The 20,410-nt window shown below is 50.9% G+C and overlaps 1 protein-coding gene across 3 annotated transcripts in view; it reads right to left on the bottom strand.

The window, feature by feature from the left end:
- The window catches only part of ccdc142 (coiled-coil domain containing 142), a 302,979-nt gene extending 283,013 nt beyond the window's left edge, over positions 1-19,966 (bottom strand). For all 3 annotated transcript variants that reach the window (XM_072497531.1, XM_072497533.1, XM_072497532.1), the window contains exon 1: positions 19,826-19,966. The gene's annotated coding sequence lies outside the window, so the exon portion shown is untranslated. The remainder of the gene's footprint in view (positions 1-19,825) is intronic.
- Positions 19,967-20,410: the final 444 nt, after the last annotated feature.

The following is a 20,410-nucleotide window of genomic DNA, read 5'->3' as shown; positions in this document are numbered from 1 at the left end:
CGAGCCAAAGCGGGGACCGAGCCAGCAACGAGGCCCGACCCTCTTCCCCCCCCCCCGCTCCCGGCGGCAACCACCACGAGGCAGGCGGCGGAACAAAGGGGGACTTCCGGCCCGAGAAGCCTTTCTCTCTCTCTGGTCCCAGGGTGAGTGAGGAGGAGAAAAAGAAAACAAGAACTTCCTCTTTGGGGCGGTGGGGGGGGGGGGGGGGGGGGGGGAGAAGAGGGAAGAGGGAAGAAAAAAAAAAAAAAACTTACAAAACAAAACTGTTAAAGGGACAGAAAATTCCCTCTCTCTTTGCACGTTTCTCAAAAAAGAAAAACAAGCTTACCTGAAAAGAGTTTTTTTTAGAAGGGAGCGGGGAGAAAAAAAAAGAAAGGGGGGGAAAAAAAAGGGAGGGGGGGGAGAAAAGAGGGGGAGGGTGAGAAAAGAAAAGGGGGGGGGGAAATGCCAGAAGGGTGCCAAAGCAGAGGGAGAAAGGGCACCAAAAGCAAACGGGGCAATATGCGAGCCCACTCAGACGTGCTAAGCTGCGCACGAAGATGCGGAATAGAAGCCTCGCCGCAACAAAAAGAACTGGGCAGACAGAAGCATTTTCCCCCTGGGCCAGAGGGGAACTGGAAGGCAGCCTTTGCCGAGGCGCTGAGGGAACACCAGCAGGAAAGCAAGGCAGGGACCAAAGCAGACATAGAGGCCGCAGTACAGGCAGCAATGGCCAAGGCCCTGGCAGAGGTGCAGCTCACCCTGGGCAGAGCAGAGAAGAAACTGGAAGCCCAAGAGAATAAACTGGAAATCCAAAATGCGACCATTAAGGAGCTGGAAAAAGCCACAACTGACATGAGCGACCGGATCACGGCCCTGGAGAAAGAGGTGGTGAGACTGGGCATAGCGCAGGGGAGCTTGTAGGCTGTCCGACCTCTCGGAATCTCTCCAAATGGAGAAAATCAAATCCGTCATCCGAGGGTCAGACAACGGCTTCCACAGAACGTGGGAGCCATTCACCCAATTGTTCCGAGACCTGTTTGTGGCCAACAAACAAGCAGAAGAATAGCCAGGTAGCCAAGAACCAGGGGAAAGCAGCCAAAGAATGAGAGGGAGAGATAGACCGGGAGAGGGGGGCGGAACAGCTCAATCTAAGAAGGAAAGGGAACCACAGGGGGTGGGAAGAGATAGGGAACAATAGAGGAGAGCCAGGGAGGTGGGGGGGGGGGGGGGGCGGGGGGGCGGGCAGGTAAGGGCAGGGAAACGTTAACTAACTTGACATCCACAGGAATAGAGAAAAAGGATAATACAGGCGGAGGACAGGAGGGCCGGCTGAAACGGTAGTGTGCACGAGAAAACAACGGCGGCGAAATCCGTCCGGGAGAAGCAAGGGGCAACACCGGCATCAGACCCATTCGAGGATTGCCCTCCGGAATTGTCTCTCCGGCACAAACAGATACCTAATTTTTATCCTGTGTACATAACGGCAAATACACTGTTCAAAAATCCAATAAAAAACATTTATAAAAAAGAAAGCCCAACAACGTATCTACTTCCTGCGGAAGCTAAAGAAATTCGGCATGTCTGGATCGACTCTCTCAAACCTCTCCAGATGTGCCATAGAGAGCATCTTATCCGGCCTCATCACACCTTGGTATGGCAACTGCTCGGCCCAAGATCGCAAGAAACTGCAGTGTGTGGTGAACTCAGCCCAACGCATCACACAAGCTTGCCACCCTCACATTTATTCGGTCTCCACCTCCCGCTGCCTCAGGAAGGCGGACAGGATTGTCAGAGACCCCCTCATGCCCAGGCTTTGCCATCTTCCAGAGCCTTCCATCAGGCAGGAGATACAGAAGTCTGAAGACCCGCACATCCAGACATAGGAACAGCTTCTTCCCCACAGCTACTAGACTCCTCAATGGCTCTCCCTCGGACTGATCTGTTTCCTGTAAGAACACTATTCACGACTTCCTTTGCTGCTCTTGCTCATGTATTTGCTTCGTTTGGCCCCTTGTTCCGCACTGTAACCAATCACTGTTTGTCGATGTACCATTTGTCAATGTACTCTGTCAATTATTCTTTTATCTACTATGTCCATACTTGTACATTCCCTTGGCCGCAGAAAAATATTTTTCACTGTACTTCGGTACATGTGGCAATACATATCAATCAATCATCCACCATGTGTATTTTTGTAAAATATATAGTTTTCCCATTGCTATTTTGTAAATTTCAAGACTGAACAAGATCCTTAAAAAAGCTAAACCAATGTCTGTCTGTGACCCCGAACAAAAGCAGCCGTCTGACACTTTTACAAAAGCTCATACTTCCTTATTGAGGAGCCACTAATTCAAAGAGAGCTCTACAAAGGCCATCTGCATTAAATAACCCAGGTTGCCCAACAAGAGAAGGATGATTTGCTAAGACAAAGGCCCTACAACCTTCATTTCAATTCCTTATGGCTCAGATATTATAATCCAGACAATGAATAGACATCATTTGTTAAAGACCTGGTGGAAAGATGGGAGTCATGCATCATGGGTCTCTAGCTTGTGGAACAAGTAATATTGCCTTGCTAAACTGAAACGTTCCGTGTGCTGTTTACCATCTAACAGTCTAACATACAAGGAGCTCTGCCCTGGTGGAATACACTGATTCTGCTAGAAATTAGGTACCAGCATCTACAAGACTGATTCAGCTCAGCGCACCTATCTCATCACAGGAAGCCAAAACCACCGGAAAGTGAATTAACCAGCATCGGTATTCTGCCCACTGACCTCAGTGAAGGAATACGTCATTGGACTTTGATTCTGGACTCTGGAACTCATGTGAGCCAATATTTAGTTTCTCTGTAATCGCTGTACTTTAAAACTTTCTTTTCTCTATCCCCCTCTTGACTGTGAGTGTGGAGGCAACGTTGCAATCCTCTTTTCGTAGTTTCAATGTGTGCAATCAACTTTTGAGTTCATCCTATCTCAACTTTGCTGTGGGGTTATAGAAAACTGGATCACACAATAACCCAGGGGTTGAGAAATACGCCACTGCTTATAAAGAGGGAAACAAATCAAAACACCTTTCTGTTTATGGATGAGCAGTGAGAGGAGAAATTAATGCCCCGCCTGAGACTTCCGGTGGCGGCCATGGAGGAATAGGTCGCACATTTGATAGCTCCCGCCTGTGACAGACCTTTAGACCTTTTTCTCCCGCTTTTTTCCAGATTTTATTGGATGAATCGGTGGAGAGTGAGACGGTGAGGAGAAGTCCCCCTCCAGTGCATGGAGAGTTGGATCAGAAGTGGCCGTATTAGAAAACAAAGTTTTACAAGACGCGAGCAGAGCCGGCAACACGGGAAGACGTGGCGGAGAAGCAGGGCCGCGGGGAGATGGCACAGAAGTCGACGGAGCAGCTGGTGAAGTTTTTTGAAGACTGCTTCGCCAAGCTTAAGAAGGACTCACTGGACCGATCAAGGCTTTGATTGATCAGGTGGTGCATAATCAAGAAATCCACAACGTGCGATCCAGGGGGTGGAGAAAAAGGTGTCCGAGCACGGGGAATACATAACCGTGTTGGAGACCAAGGTGAGGATGATGAATGACTGCCAGAAAAGAATGCAGGAGAAGCTGGAGGACTTGGAGAACAGGTCCAGGAGGCAGAACCTGAGAATCGTCGGCCTCCCTGAGGACAGTGAGGGATCGGATGCAAGGGCCTATGTGACGAACATGTTGGAAAAGTTGATGGGGGTGGAGGTGTTCCCTCAGCCCCTGGAAGTAGATAGAGCGCATAGAGTCCGAGCGAAGAAGCGAACGAGCCACCGAAGCAATGGTGGTACGTATGCACCTGTTCCTGGACACGGAACACATTCTGCGGTGGGCCAAGAAAGAACGGAGCAGCAGGTGGGAGAATTGTGAGCTACACATTTCTCAAGACCTGGGCGCGGATTTGACCAAGAAGCGAGTGGGGTTTAATCCTGCAGAATCGGCGCTCTATAAAAAGGGAGTGAAGTTCGGGATGCTGTAACCAGCGCGTCTGTGGGTCACATATGAGGACCGGGAATTCTACTTTGAAACACCGGACGATGCATTGACTTTCATCAGGGAAAAAAGACTAGATGTGAACTAAAGACACTGGAATCTCGGGGAGAGTATTGCAATGGCGATTTGTTGATAATCACTTTTGTGCTGATTTGAATAAGTAGTGTTATATGCAATATGGGGATTTTTCGAGGTCTAAAGTTAACTTTGTTTTACTGGGAGCTGGGTAGGGGGGGGGGGTGGAGAGAGGAGAGAGAACAATGGGGAGACAGTCAGTTTGGTGCCATGGGTGGGAGCTATCAGGTCAGCTGGCTCACGGAAGCACAAGTGGGGGGCGAGCAGGTGATGAGCTTGAGCTTGATATGGGGGGTTGGGTTTCTGGTGCTGTTACTGGGGGTGGGGGGGGGGGGAGCTGCTTTGCTGACAGGGGAGGAACTGCTACTAGGGGACAAGTGGGAGGTCAGGGATGGCAGATGCCCGAGGGTGGGCTCGAGGAGGCTAGGGACGGGGGCTGGAGGCTGACCTGAAAGAGTGATGGCTAGGCGGCGCGGAGTCCCCCAACCAGGCTGATTACATGGAACGTTAGAGGGCTGAATGGGCCAGTCAAGAGGGCTTGCGTGTTCGTGCATGTGAGTGGGCTGAAGGTGGACGTGGCAATATTGCAAGAGACACACCTAAAGGTTACAGACCAGACTACATTGAGGAAGGGGTGGGTTAGCAAAGTATTCCACTCAGGGCTGGACTCAAAGACCGGGGGGGGGGTAGGATTCTGATTAATAAACAGGTGGCAATTGAGGCAGGGAGAATCGTGTCAGACATGGGGGGGCAGGTACATAATGGTGAGTGGGACGCTGGAGGGGGTGCGTGTGGTACTCGTGAACGAATATGCTCCGAACTGGGACGATGTGGAATTTATGAGGCGGGTGTTAGGTAAGATCCCAGACTTGGAGTCACGTAACTTGATCATGGGGGGAGATTTTAACACAGTCATTGACCCAGAATGGGACCGGTCAAAATCCAGGACAGGGAGGGTGCCAGCCGTGGCAAAGGAATTGAAGGGGTTTATGGAACAGATGGGGGAGTAGACCCATGGAGGTTTGGAGGGCCAAGAGCGAGGGAGTTTTCTTTTTTCTCCCATGTTCACAAGGTATACTCTCGGATCGACTTTTTTGTTGAGCAGGGCTCTACAACCGGGGGTGGCAGATACTGAGTACTCGGCAATCACAGTATCGGATCATGTCCCACATTGGGTGGGTCTACAGGTTAGTATGGAGGGAGGACAACGCCCGCTAAGGAGGCTGGATGTGGGGTTGTTAGCAGACGAAGCAGTCTGTGGGCAGGTGAACAGGTCCACCCAGAACTACCTGGGAACAAATGATACGTGGGAGGTCTCTGCAGCAACGTCTCTGGGAAGCTTTGAAGGCAGTGGTCAGAGGGGAATTAATCTCAATACGGGCCCACAGAGAGCTGAGAGGGATAGGCTAGTTGGGGAGATACTCCAGGTGGACTGGGGATACTCGGAAGCCCCGGACACGGGGTTACTGAAGGAGCAGTGGAGGTTACAGGTGGAATTTGGGCTGTTGACTACAGGGAAGGCGGTGGAACAGCTGAGGAAGGCAAGGGGAGCGATCTATGAGTATGGGGAAAAGGCAAGCAGATTGTTAGCGCAACAGCTCAGAAAAAGGGAGGCGGCCAGGGAGATAGGGAGAGTAAAGAGTAGAGGTGGGATCATGGTCCTGGACCTAGTGGGGGTGAATGAAGTGTTTAAGGACTTTTACAGCAAATTATATGAGTCGGAACCACCGGCTGGGGTGGAGGGGATGAGGCAGTTCTTGGGTCAGTTGAGGTTCCCGAGGGTGGATGAGGGTCTGGTGAAAGGGCTGAGAGCCCCAATTGAAATTGAAGAAATAATGGAGGGGTTGGAGGGCATGCAATCTGGTAAGGCCCCGGGGCCGGACGGCTACCCCGTGGAATTCTATAAGATGTTTTCGGAGATATTGAGCCCACTGCTGGTGAGGTCATTTAATGAAACAAGAGAGAAGGGAGTCCTCCCCCCAACAATGTCACAGGCCTCAATTTCATTGATCCTGAAACGGGAGAAGGATCCGGAGCAATGCAGGTCATACAGGCCAATTTCTCTACTGAATGTGGATGCCAAACTGCTGGCTAAGATATTGGCCACAAGGATAGAGGATGGTGTCCTGGGGCTGATAGGGGAAGACCAGATGGGATTTGTAAAGGGCAGGCAACTCACGGCCAATGTTCGAAGGCTCTTAAATGTTATTATGATGCCCTCAGAAGGAGGAGAGATGGAGATGGTGGTTACGATGGATGCGGAGAAGACATTTGATCGGGTGGAGTGGGATTACCTGTGGGAGGTGCTGGGAAGGTTTGGGGAGGGCTTCATTGACTGGGTGCGGTTGCTCTATCAGGCACCAGTAGCTAGTGTGCGTATGAATTGGTTGAGGTCGGGTTATTTTAAACTACACCGAGGGACAAGACAAGAGTGTCGCCTCTCCCTGCTACGGTTTGCTCTGGCCATAGAGCCACTGGCCATGGCATTAAGAGCCTCTAGGTGCTGCAAAGGGCTGGTTGGGGGGGGAGCACCGGGATTCGCTTTACGCAGATCACTTGCTCTTGTATATCTGACCGGTTTAAGGGGATGGGGAAAGTTATGCAGATCTTCGGGGAATTTTTCAGGGTATAAATTGAACATGGGGAAAAGCGAGATGTTCGTGATCCAGACGAGAGGGCAGGAAAAGAGACTGGGAGAGCTGCCGTTTAGAGTGGTAGGAAGGAGCTTTCGGTATTTGGGAATCCAGGTGGCTCTGGAATGGGAGGCACTGCACAAGTTAAACCTATCAAAGCTCGCAGAACAAATGAAAGAGGACTTTAAAAAAAAAATGTTTATTAAGGATTTTTTAACAAAATTTTCAACCATACAAACAAACCGCCCCCCCCCCCCCCCCCCGTAACACAAAAGAAAGAAAGCTCGCATAGCAAGACATGAACATGGCAAGTCAATATGATACAGAACTTTGTACATTGGATTCCTCCCGTACATATCAGTTTTCCGGATCATTCATGTATTTTCTTGCTCAAATGCCCCCCAGAAAAAAAAACCTTCCCCCCTCCCCCCCGAAATAAATCCCCCCCTCCCCCCTGGGTTGCTGCTGCTGCTGTCCGACCTTCATCTAACGCTCCGCGAGATAGTCTAGGAACGGTTGCCACCGCCTGTAAAACCCCTGCGCAGACCCTCCCAAGGCAAACTTTATCCTCTCCAACTTGATAAACCCTGCCACATTATTTATCCAGGCTTCCACGCTGGGGGGCTTCGCCTCTTTCCACATTAACAAGATCCTTCGCCGGGCTACTAGGGACGCAAAGGCCAGAATGCCGGCCTCTTTCGCCTCCTGCACTCCCGGCTCGTCCGCTACTCCAAATAGTGCTAGCCCCCAGCTTGGCTTGACCCGGACTTTCACCACCTTAGATACTGTTCTCGCAACTCCCCTCCAGAACTCCTCCAGTGCCGGGGATGACCAAAACATATGGACATGGTTCGCCGGGCTTCCTGAGCACCTCCCACATCTGTCCTCCACCCCAAAGAACCTACTCAGCCTCGCCCCCGTCATGTGCGCTCTGTGAACTACCTTAAACTGTATCAGGCTGAGCCTGGCACAAGAGGAAGAGGAATTAACCCTACTTAGGGCATCAGCCTACAGCCCCTCCTCAATCTCCTCCCCCATTTACCCTTCAGCTCCTCTACCAAAGCCTCCCCCTCTTCTTTCATCTCCTGGTATTTCGCCGACAACTTGCCCTCTCCGACCCATACGCCTGAAATCACCCTGTCTTGAATCCCCTGTGCCGGGAGCAGCGGGAATTCCCTCACCTGCCGCCTCACAAACGCCCTTACTTGCATGTACCTGAAAGCGTTTCCCGGGGGTAGCCCAAACTTCTCCTCCAGCGCCCCTAAGCAAACGTCCCATCAATGAACAGGTCCACCATTATTTTGATCCCTGCCTTATGCCAGCTCTGAAACCCCCCCGTCCATCCTTCCCGGGACAAACCGATGGTTGTCTCTGATCGGGGACCACACCGAGGCTCCCACTGCACCCCTGTGCCGTCTCCACTGCCCCCAGATCTTTAGCGTTGCCGTCACCAGATCTTTAGCGTTGCCGTCACCACCGGGCTCATGGTGTACCTTGTCGGCGAGAGCGGCAGCGGTGCCGTCACCAGCGCCCCCAGGCTCGTTCCTTTGCAGGACGCCATCTCCAACCTCTTCCATGCCGCCCCCTCTCCCTCCATCACCCACTTACGGATCACGGCCACGTTAGCTGCCCAATAGTAGCCACCCAATTCAGCAACGCCAGCCCTCTTCTATCCCTACTTCGCTCCAAGAACCCCCACCTTACCCTTGGGGTCTTACTCGAAGCCCATAATGCTCCTGCCTATCCTCTTCAAAAAGGTCTTGGTGATCACAATTGGAAGGCATTGAAATACAAAAAGAAACCTCGGAAGGACGATCATTTTAATCGACTGTACCCTGCCCGCTAGCGAGAGTGGCAACATGTCCCACCGTTTAAAGTCCTCCTCCATCTGCTCTACCAGCCTCGTCAAGTTAAGTTTGTGCAGGGCCCCCCAGCTCCTAGCTACCTGGATCATCAAGTATCAAAAGCTCCTATCCGCCCTCCTCAGCGGTAGGTCGTCTATCCCTCTTCCCTACATTGAGCTTATAGCCCGAGAAGTCCCCAAACTCCCTTAGGATCTGCATCACCTCCACCGGGTCCGCCACATACAGCAACAGGTCGTCTGCATACAGCGACACTCGATGCTCCTCTCCCCCTCGGACCACCCCCTCCATTTCCCAGACTCCCTTAATGCCATGGCCAAAGGTTCAATTGCTAGTGCAAACAACAAGGGGGACAAGGGGCACCCCTGCCTCGTCCCTCGATACAGCCAAAAATAGTCCGACCTCCGCCGATTCGTAACCACACTCGCCACCGGGGCTCTATATAGGAGTTTAACCCAACTGATAAACCCCTCTCCAAACCCAAACCTCCGCAACATTTCCCAAAGATATTCCCACTCCACTCGGTCAAAGGCCTTCTCCGCGTCCATAACTGCCACTATCGCCGCCTCTCCCTCCACCTATGGCATCATTACCACATTTAGGAGCCTTCGCACATTGGTATTTAGCTGCCTACCCTTTACGAATCCCGTCTGGTCCTTGTGAATCACCCCCGGGACACAGTCCTCAAGCCTCGTAGCCAACACTTTTGCCAGCAAGTTAGCCTCTACATTGAGGAGCGAGATCGGTCTATACGGCCCGCATTGCAGTGGGTCCTTATCCCGCTTCAGGATCAAAGAGATCGTCGCCTCCGACATTGTCGGGGGCAGGGTCCCCCCTCCCTTGCTTCATTGAAGGTCCTTACCAGCAACGGGGCTAACAGGTCTACATACTTCCTATAGAACTCCCCCGGGAACCCATCCGGCCCCGGGGCCTTCCCTGCCTGCATGCACCCCAGTCCTTTAACCACTCCTCCACCCCAATTGGCGCCCCCAAACCAGCCACCTCCCGCTCCTCCACCCTCGGGAACCTCAGTTGGTCCATGAATCGTCGCATCCCCTCTTTTTCACCCTGGGGGCTTGGACCTATACAGCTCCTCGTAAAAGGCCTTGAATGCCTCATTCACTTTCACCGCACTCCGCACCGTAGTTCCCCTGCCATCCTTGACTCCTCCTATTTCCCTCGCTGCCATCCTCTTACGGAGCTGATGTGCCAGCATCCGACTCGCCTTCTCCCCATATTCATACATCGCCCCCTGTGCCTCTGCCTTCCCCGTGGTCAACAGGTCGAACTCTGTCTGGAGACTTTGTCTCTCCCCGAGTAGTCCCTCATCAGGGGCCTCTGCAAATCTCCAGTCCACCCTTAAAATCTCCCCACTAACCTCTCCCTTTCCCTGCCCTCTCTCTTCTCCCTATGAGCCCTGATGGAGATTAACTCTCCCCTGACCACCGCCTCCCATACTACTCCCACCTGCACCTCCCCGTTGTCGGTGGCCTCCCGCACCCCCGCACCCTCCCACACACTTCCTTGTCTGCCAGCAGTCCCACATCCAACCGCCACAACGGGCGTTGGTCCCTCTCCTCCCCCAGCTCCACCCAATGCAGGGCGTGGTCTGAAATGGCTATGGCCGAATACTCCGTTCCCTCCACTTTCAGGATCAATGCTCTGCCCAGAACAAAAAAATCTATCCGGGAGTAGGCCTTATGTACATGGGAGAAAAAAGAAAATTCTCTGGCCAAGGGCCTGGCAAATCTCCACGGATCTACTCCCCCCATCTGATCCAGAAACCCCCTGAGCACCTTGGCCGCAGCCGGCCTCTTCCCCGTCCTAGATCTGGAATGATCTAATGCTGGGTCCAACACAGTGTTGAAATCCCCACCCATTATCAAGCTCCCTACCTCCAAGTCCGGAATACGCCCCAACATCCGTTTCATGAATCCAGCATCGTCCCAGTTCGGGGCGTATACATTTACCAATTCTACCCCCGTCCCCTGCAACCTACGCTCACCATCACGTATCGGCCTCCATTGTCCATATGTTCTTGGCCTCAAACGACACCCGCTTCCCCACCAGTATTGCCACCCCTCTATTCTTCGCATCCAGCCCCAAATGGAACACCTGTCCTACCCATCCCTTCCTTAATCTGACCTGATCTGCCACCTTCAGATGTGTCTCCTGAAGCATGACCACGTCTGCCTTCAGTCCCTTTAAGTGCGCGAACACTCGGACCCTCTTAACGGGCCCATTTAGGCCTTTCACATTCCACGTGATCAGCCGGATTGGGGGGCTACACCCCCCCACCCCGCCGACTAGCCATCTCCTATCTTAGGCCAGTCCCGTGCCCGCGTCTCCCGCACCCTCCAGTCCCTCAGGCGGGGAACCCCCGCCCCGACCACCTCTTCCATTTTCAGTTCCCCCTCGGCCAGTGCAGCAGCAACCCTATTATCCCCCCCTCCCCACTAGATCCACATCTAGCTCTTTTACTCCCCCCATACTACTTCCGTGAGTCAGCTGACTTCTGCTGACCCCGGCTTCCCGTTGATCTCCCCCGTGTGGGAATCTCTCCTCCCCCTTACGTTCCTCCATCCCCCCCCCCTCCCTAGCGCGGGAAAAAGCCCGTGCATTCCTGAGCCAGCCCCGCCCCCTGTGGCGCAGCTCCTGTTGCGGCCTTATCCCAGTTCCCCCATCCCCGAGTCTCACCTCCCTCCAGCACCAACGCTCACATTCCCCACTATCTCACCAAAAGAAAGAAGAACTCTTCCCCCATCCATCATCCCACCCGTGAAACATTCTTTACCCATATTTACAACCCTGTATACAGTCAACATCTCCCCCACAACCACAGCCCCTCAGTTCGAGTCCAATTTTTCCATTTGGATAAAGGTCCAAGCCTCTTCTGGCGTTTCGAAATAGTGGTGTCGGTCCTGATAAGTGACCCACAGTCGTGCAGGCTGCAGCATTCCGAATCTCACTCTTTTTTTATGCAGCACCGCCTTGGCCCGGTTGAAGCCAGCTCTCCTCTTTGCCACCTCCGCACTCCAGTCCTGGTAGACTCGGATCACCGCATTCTCCCATCTACTGCTCCGCACCTTCTTGGCCCATCTCAGGACACTCTCTTTGTCCGCGAAGCGATGGAACCTCACCACTATCGCCCTTGGCGGCTCGCCAGCCTTGGGTCTCCTCGCCAGGACCCGGTGAGCCCCTTTTAGCTCCAGGGGGCTCGGAGAGACCTCCGCACCCATCAGCGAATTGAGCATCGTGCTCACATACGCCCCGGCATGAGCCCCCTCCACTCCTTCGGGGAGACCCAGAATCCGGAGATTCTTCCTCCTCGACCTGTTCTCCAGGACCTCGAGTCTCTCGGCCCACCTCTTGTGCACCGCCTCGTGCGCCTCCATCTTTACCGCCAGGCCCAGAATCTCGTCCTCGTTCTCATTGGTTTTATCCCTCACCTCACGGAGCTCCACAGCCTGGGCCTTCTGGGTCTCCTTCAGCCCCTCAATCGCCAACAGCATTGGCGGCAGCACCTCCTTTTTAAGCTCCTCCACGCAGCGCCTGAGGAACTCCTGCTGGTCCGGCCCCCATGCTGCTCGATCTCCGTCCTCCGCCATCTTGGTTTTTCCCCCTCGCTTTTGCCGCTGCTCCAAAGCCTCTTTCTCCGCCGCTCCACCGCCAATCCCCGCCATACGACGCAAGGGGGGGCCTTACTTCACCTTCCCACACGGGATTCAATCAAGAAATTTCTGTTGGGGCTCCTCCGGAGAGCCAAAAGTCTGTTATAGCGGGAGCTGCCAAAATGTGCGGCTTAGCTCCGCATCGCCGAAACCGGAAGTCCTGAAAGAGGACTTTAAGAGATGGAGCATGTTCCCGCAAACACTGTCGGGGAGGGTACAGACCGTGAAAATGACGGTCTTCCCCAGATTTCTGTTTGTCTTTCAGTGCCTCCCCATCTTCACCCGAGGGCCTTTTTAAAATGGGTGAATAAGGTGATTTCGGGATTTGTGGGGGGGGGGGGGTAAAACCCCGCGAGTGAAGAAAGTGTTGCTGGAACGCTGCCGAACTTTTGTAATTACTACTGGGCGGGAAATATAGCCATGATTAGGAAGTGGGGGAGGGATCAGTGTGGGAGCGAATGGAGGCGGCGTCAAGTAAAGACACAAGTTTGTCATTGGATAGACATATGGACGATAAGGGAATAGTGTAGATGGGCTTTAGAGTGGTTTCACAGGTCGGCGCAACATCGAGGGCTGAAGGGCCTGTACTGCGCTGTAATGTTCTATGTTCACTGATAACGGCACCTCTCCCTTTCCCGCCAGCCCGATACTCCACAAGTCCGGTAATGGTGGCAGCTCTGAGAATCTGGGGGCAGTGGAGGAGTAGAAGAGAGTGGAGGGAGAATCGGTTTGGACCCCGATTTATAATAACCATCGGTTTGTACCGGGTAGGCTAGATGGTGGGTTCCGGAGATGGCAGAGGGGAGGAATTAAGAGGATGGGAGGATCTATTTATAGCCTTGGAGGATAAATTTGAATTGCCAGCAGGAAATAGGTTTAGGTATCGACAGGTACAAGACTTTTTGAGAAGGCAGGTTCCGGCCTTCCCGCTGCTGCCGCCATGGGGGATACAGGACAGAGTAGTTTCCAGTACATGGGTGGGAGAGGGGAAGGTATCAGACATCTACCAGGAAGCTATGGAATCGAAGGAAACTCCAGTGGACGAGCTAAAGGACAAGTGGGAAGACAAGCTGGGGGGAGTGATAGAGGCGGGTCTGTGGGCGGATGCCCCAAGCAGGATTGCCCTACTAATTAAATATTTATCTCAGCCTTGAGCATATTTAACAAAACAGCTAAAGAATTCCACAAATTCACTACCCCCATCTCGGTCTTAAATGGGCAACACCTTACTGAGATTAGGCCCTCTGGTTCTAGGCTCGCCCACAAGGCCAGCACGGTAGCACAGTTGCTTCACAGCGCCAGGCTTGGGTCACTGTCTGTGCGGAGTCTGCACGTTCACCCTGTGTCTGTGTGGGTTTCCTTCGGGTGCTCCAGTTTCCTCCCACAAGTCCTAAAAGACATGCTGTTAGGTGAATTGGAAATTCTGAATTCTCCCTCTGTGTACCCGAACAGGCGCCGGAATGTGGCGACTAGGGCTTTTTCACAGTAACTTCATTGCACTGTTAATGTAAGCTTACTTGTGGCAATAAAGATTATTTTTTTAAAAGGGGAAACACCCTCTCAGCATCTACCCTATCAAGCCCCTGAGAATCCTATATGGCTCAATAAGGTCGCCTCTCATTCTTCTAAACTCCAATGAGTACAGTCCCAGCCTACTCAACCTCTCCAAATAATAATCGGCATCAACCTAGTTAATCTTTTCTGGAATGCCTTCAATGCCAGTATTATCTTTCCTTAGACAAGGGGACAAAAACATTCACAGTATTCCAGGTGCTGTCTCACTAGTGCTTTGTATAGCTTAGCAGGTCTTCCCTATTTTTATATTCCATTCCCTTTGCAATAAAGGCCAACATTCCATTGCCTTCCCAATTACCTGTTGAACTTGCATGCTAGCTTTTTGTGATTTATGTACGAGGACACCCATATCATAGAATTTACAGTGCAGAAGGAGGCGATACGGCCCATCGAGTCTGCACCGGCTCTTGGAAAGAGCACCCTACTTAACCCCACATCTCCACACTATCCCCTTAACCCTGCAACCCCATCTAACCTAAGGGCAATTTGGCATGGCCAATCCACCTAACCTGCACATCTTTGGACTGTGGGAAGAAACCGGAGCACCCGGAGGAAACCCACGCAGACATGGGGAGAACGTGCAGACTCCGCAGACAGTGACCCAAGCGTGAATCGAACCTGGGACCCTGCCGCTGTGAAGCAATAGTGCTATCCGCTATGCTACCGTGCTGCCCCTTTTGTGCTGAAACGTTCTGCAGTCTTTCTTCATTTAAATAATATTCAGCTCCTTTATCCTTCCTATCAAAATGCATAACTTCACATTTCCTTCACTATATTCCATCTGCCAAGTTCTTACCAACTCACCTAACCTGTCTATATCTCTCTGTAGACTTTGCCATCCTCACCACTTGCCTTCCCACCTTCGTTTTTGTCATCTGAACACTTGACAATTGTACATTCACCTCCCCCGTCCTAGTCATTAATATATATTGAGAATAGTTGTGGCCCTAGCACTGATCTCTGTGGAACTCCACTAGTTATAGGTTGCCATCCTGACATTGCTCTTATTCCAACTCCGACTTCTATCAGTTAGTAAATCCTCTATTCATGTTAATATCCTACCCCCAACTGCATGGGCTCTTATTAAGTAGCCTTTTGTGCGGTAGCTTATCAAACGTTTTCAGAAATCGAAGTATATTACATCTACTGGTTCCCATTTATCAATTCTGCTCGTTTCCACCTCAGATTCTAATAAATCTGTCTGGAATCATTTTCCCTTAATGAAGCAGTGCTGACTAGGCTCGACCATGTTATGTATTTCTAAATGCCCTGCTATTACATTCTTTATAATGGACTCGAACATTTTCCCAATGACAGACGTTAAGCCCTGGGCGGAGACACCAACTCCCTCCAGCCTGAAAAACTGTTTATCACCACTCTCTGCTTTCTGTATCCAGCCAACCTTTAATCACCTTAATTTTAAAGCAAATGTTTACGAATAAATCTATGACATAGTATCCAACGCCTCTTGAAATTCCATATTCCTAATATCAACCATGTTAACCTCATCAGCTCTCAATGAACGCTTCTGACACTGAGGCACATCCCGGAGGGGGAGACTTACCTGGACACTGTGTTTCAGGAGGCAGTCACACCTGTCAGAGTAAGTAGTTTAAATCCTGCCAGTGGCCAGGGACAGCAGGGTGTGACTGCAAGTCAGGCAGGTAAAGGGAACCAGCAGTCAGGAACTCAGGAGCCTCAGCCCTTGACCCTGTCCAACAGGTATGAGGCACTTACTCCCTGTGTGAATGGCGAACAGGGCTGCAGGAAGGATGAGTCAGCTGACCAAGGCACCATGGTTCAGCAGGCCATTCAAGGGGAGGGAGTAAATAGGTAAGTTGTAGTTGTAGGGGATTCTATTATCAGGGGGATAGATAGTATCCTTTGTGAGCAGGATAAAGAGTCCTGCATGGTATATTGCCTGCCCGGTGCTAGGGTGCGGGACATCTCTGACCGGCTTGAAAGGATACTGGAGAGGGAGGGGGAGGATCCAGTTGTTGTGGTCCATGTCGGTACCAACAACATAGGCAAGTCTAGGAAAGAGGACCCGTTTAGAGATTATAAAGAGCTAGGATTCAAATTTAAAAACAGGTCCTCAAGGGTCATAATCTCCGGATTACTGCCCGAGCCACGTGCAAATTGGCATAGGGAGGCAAGAATAAGGGAAGTTAACACATGGCTGAAAGAGTGGTGTGGGAAAGAGGGGTTCCTTTTCATGGGACACTGGCATCAGTTTTGGGACAGGGGGGGGACCTATACCGTTGGGATGGTCTCCACCTGAACCGAGCTGGAACCAGTGTTCTGGCGAAAAGAGTAAATAGGGTGGTCAATAGGACTTTAAACTAAAGATTGTGGGGGGGGGGGGGGGAAAGTCAGGGAACCAAGAGGTGAAGTAATCAGTGGGAAGCGTAGCTGCTTAGGAATACAAAAAAGTACGAAAAGACAAAACTCAGGAGAGGTTACGATAGTCCCCATCCCACAAAATATGACAGTGTATGGAAAGGCTCAGTAAACCAAGGTCCACCACACTAAGAAAACAAAAAGGGACGGTCAATAGAGAATTAAAGGTGCTATATTTAAATGCGCGCAGTGTACGGAACAAGGTAGATGAGCTTGTGGCCCAGATTGTGACTGGCAGGTATGATGTGGTAGGCATCACAGAGACATGGTTGCAGGGGGTTCAGGACTGGCATTTAAACATCCAGGGATTCACAACCTATCGAAAAGACAGAGAGGTGGGCAGAGGGGGCGGGGTTGCCTTGTTAATTAGGAATGAAATTAAATCAATAGCACTAAACGACATAGGGTCAGATGATGTGGAGTCTGTGTGGGTAGAGTTGAGGAACCACAAAGGCAAAAAAACCATAATGGGAGTTATGTACAGGCCTCCTAACAGTGGTCAGGACCAGGGGCACAAAATGCACCACGAAATAGAAAGTGCATGTCAGAAAGGCAAGGTCACAGTGATCATGGGGGACTTCAATATGCAGGTGTACTGGGTAAATAATGCTGCCAGTGGACCCAAGGAAAGGGAATTCATTGAATGTTTACAGGAGGGCTTTTTGGAACAGCTTGTGATGGAGCCCAAGAGGGAACAGGCCATTCTGGACTTAGTGTTATGTAATGAGCCAGACTTGATTAAAGATCTTAAAGTAAGGGAACACTTAGGAGGCAGTGATCATAATATGGTAGAATTCAATCTCCAATTTGAAAGAAAGGTAGAATCAGATGTAAAGGTGTTACAGTTAAATAAAGGTAACTACAGGGGCATGAGGGAGGAACTGACGAAAATCGACTGGGAACAGAGCCTAGTTGGAAAGAGAGTAGAACAGCAATGGCAGCAGTTTCTGGGAGTAATTGAGGACACAGTACAGAGGTTCATCCCAAAGAAAAGAAAGGTTATCAGAGGGGGGATTAGGCAGCCATGGCTGACAAAAGAAGTTAGGGAATGCATCAAAGCAAAAGAGAAAGCCTATAATGTGGCAAAGAGTAGTGGGAAGTCAGAAGATTGGGAAGGCTACAAAAATAAACAGAGGATAACAAAGAGAGAAATAAGGAAAGAGAGGATCAAATATGATGGTAGGCTAGCCAGTAACATTAGGAATGATAGTAAAAGTTTCTTTAAATACATTAAAAACAAACGGGAGACAAAAGTTGACATTGGGCCGCTCCAAAATGACGCTGGTAATCTAGTGATGGGAGACAAGGAAATAGCTGAGGAACTAAATAAGTACTTTGCGTCAGTCTTCACAGTAGAAGACATGAGTAATATCCCAACAATTCCGGAGAGTCAGGGGGCAGAGTTGAATATGGTAGCCATCACAAAGGAGAAAGTGCTAGAGAAACTAAAAGGTCTAAAAATTGATAAATCTCCAGGCCCAGATGGGCTACATCCTAGAGTTCTAAAGGAGATAGCTGAAGAAATAGTGGAGGCTTTAGTTATGATCTTTCAAAAGTCACTGGAGTCAGGGAAAGTCCCAGAGGATTGGAAAATTGCTGTTGTAACCCCCCTGTTCAAGAAGGGAACAAGGAAAAAGATGGAAAATTATAGGCCAATTAGCCTAACCTCGGTTGTTGGCAAGATTCTAGAATCCATTGTTAAGGATGAGATTTCTAAATTCTTGGAAGTGCAGGGTCGGATTAGGACAAGTCAGCATGGATTTAGTAAGGGGAGGTCGTGCCTGACAAACCTGTTAGAGTTCTTTGAAGAGATAACAAATAGGTTAGAACAAGGAGAGCCAATGGATGTTATCTATCTTGACTTCCAAAAGGCCTTTGATAAGGTGCCTCACGGGAGACTGCTGAGTAAAATAAGGACCCATGGCATTCGAGGCAAGGTACTAACATGGATTGACGATTGGCTGTCAGGCAGAGAGTTGGGATAAAAGGTTCTTTTTCGAAATGGCAACCGGTGACGAGTGGTGTCCCGCAGGGTTCAGTGTTGGGGCCACAGCTGTTCTCGTTATATATTAACGATCTAGATGACGGGACTGGGGGCATTCTGGCTAAGTTTGCCGATGATACAAAGATAGGTGGAGGGGCAGGTAGTATGGAGGAGGTGGGGAGGCTGCAGAAAGATTTAGACAGTTTAGGAGAGTGGTCCAAGAAATGGCTGATGAAATTCAACGTGGGCAAGTGCGAGGTCTTGCACTTTGGAAAAAAGAATAGAGGCATGGACTATTTTCTAAACGGTGACAAAATTCATAATGCTGAAGTGCAAAGGGACTTGGGAGTCCTAGTCCAGGATTCTCTAAAGGTAAACTTGCAGGTTGAGTCCGTAATTAAGAAAGCAAATGCAATGTTGTCATTCATCTCAAGAGGCTTGGAATATAAAAGCAGGGATGTACTTCTGAAGCTTTATAAAGCATTAGTTAGGCCCCATTTAGAATACTGTGAGCAATTTTGGGCCCCACACCTCAGAAAGTACATACTGGCACTGGAGCGGGTCCAGCGGAGATTCACACGGATGATCCCAGGAATGGTAGGCCTAACATACGATGAACGTCTGAGGATCCTGGAATTATATTCATTGGAGTTTAGGAGGCTGAGGGGAGATCTAATGGAAACTTACAAGATAATGAATGGCTTAGATAGGGTGGATGTAGGGAAGTTGTTTCCATTAGCAGGGGAGACTAGGACCCAGGGGCACAGCCTTAGACTAAAAGGGAGTCACTTTAGAACAGAGATGAGGAGAAATTTCTTCAGCCAGAGAGTGGTGGGTCTGTGGAATTCATTGCCACAGAGGGCGGTGGAGGCCGGGACGTTGAGTGTCTTTAAGACAGAAGTTGATGAATTCTTGATTTCTCGAGGAATTAAGGGCTATGGAGAGAGAGCGGGTAAATGGAGTTGAAATCAGCCATGATTGAATGGTGGAGTGGACTCGATGGGCCGAATGGCCTTACTTCCGCTCCTATGTCTTATGCTCTGGTTATGACTGCATCACGAACTTGAATACGTTTTCAGCCATGGTATGCTGATGCGTTGGGACTCGGGTGGGCACAGTAAGAAGTCTTACAACACCAGGTTAAAGTCCAACAGACTTATTTGGAATCATTAGCTTTTGGAGCGCAGCTTCTTCGTCAGGTGAGTCGGCCAACATTGATAACCGTGGTTGGCTCTAGCTGAGCTAGCCACGACCTGCCCATGTGAAAGTCCGCCTTGCACCCACAACTCACAACATGCCCTCTGTTTCGCGAGCGGCCTAGTGGACGGGCCCTGCTTCTAATATTTTTATTACATATAGGAAATCTGCCAGTTCCTTCAGGGTCGAATAGCAAGGGGATGGGCAGCAGGCAAGAATGCACTGACAAAATCGGTTAACCCCCACCGCCCAGATCAGGGGAGTGGAGGGAGGGATTGCTGGGCGTGGTCCAGCGGTGATGGGCGTTCATACCCGCCACCATCCCATCCAAACCCCGGGCTCACAGCCTGTGTTTACATCACATGATTCGCCAGCACCCTTTCAACTGTCAAGAGCTAGAGCAGACATCATTTACCTGTGGATAAAAACGAGAGTGCTGGGTCGGTCCCCATGGGCCGGCCGTCAGTCAGTCCCAGGCCACCGATATTCAGCCGCTCGCATTCTCTTCAAACCGCTCCAACAACCTCGCGCGCCAGCCCACCAACCGCTGACAGAATGTCCCATCGGCCGCGCGGCGCCGCAAAGCGAAACCCCATTGGCCGCTGTGCGCATAGCAACCGGAGCTTCGTCGCGGCGCCGAAAGCGAAACCCCATTGGCCACCGTGCGCATAGCAACCGGAGCTTCGTCGCGGCGCTCGCTGACCAAGCGAAGTTGCGAGTAAACAGCGTCTCCCTTGGGGAATGGAAGGTCTTGGCGGGAGCAGCAGCAGCTGTCAGGCTGTGGGCAGTTTCCATCTTCAACCTTTCTCCATTGTGCTCAAAGGCACTACATTCCAGATCCCAGCCTTTCGTTGTGCGCGAAAAGCTTGTCCTCAAGCTTTTTCCCCCCAATCAACTTAAATTGGTGTCCTCTGGTTCTCCTTATTTACTCTTTCCCATACCCATCACGATTTTGAATGCCTCTATCGAATCTTCTCTCCAAGGAAACAGCCCCAGCTTT

The sequence above is a fragment of the Scyliorhinus torazame genome, chromosome 3 (genome assembly GCF_047496885.1).
Source record: "Scyliorhinus torazame isolate Kashiwa2021f chromosome 3, sScyTor2.1, whole genome shotgun sequence".
Classification (NCBI taxonomy): Eukaryota; Metazoa; Chordata; class Chondrichthyes; order Carcharhiniformes; family Scyliorhinidae; genus Scyliorhinus; species Scyliorhinus torazame.
This window is presented reverse-complemented; position numbering and strand designations above follow the sequence as displayed.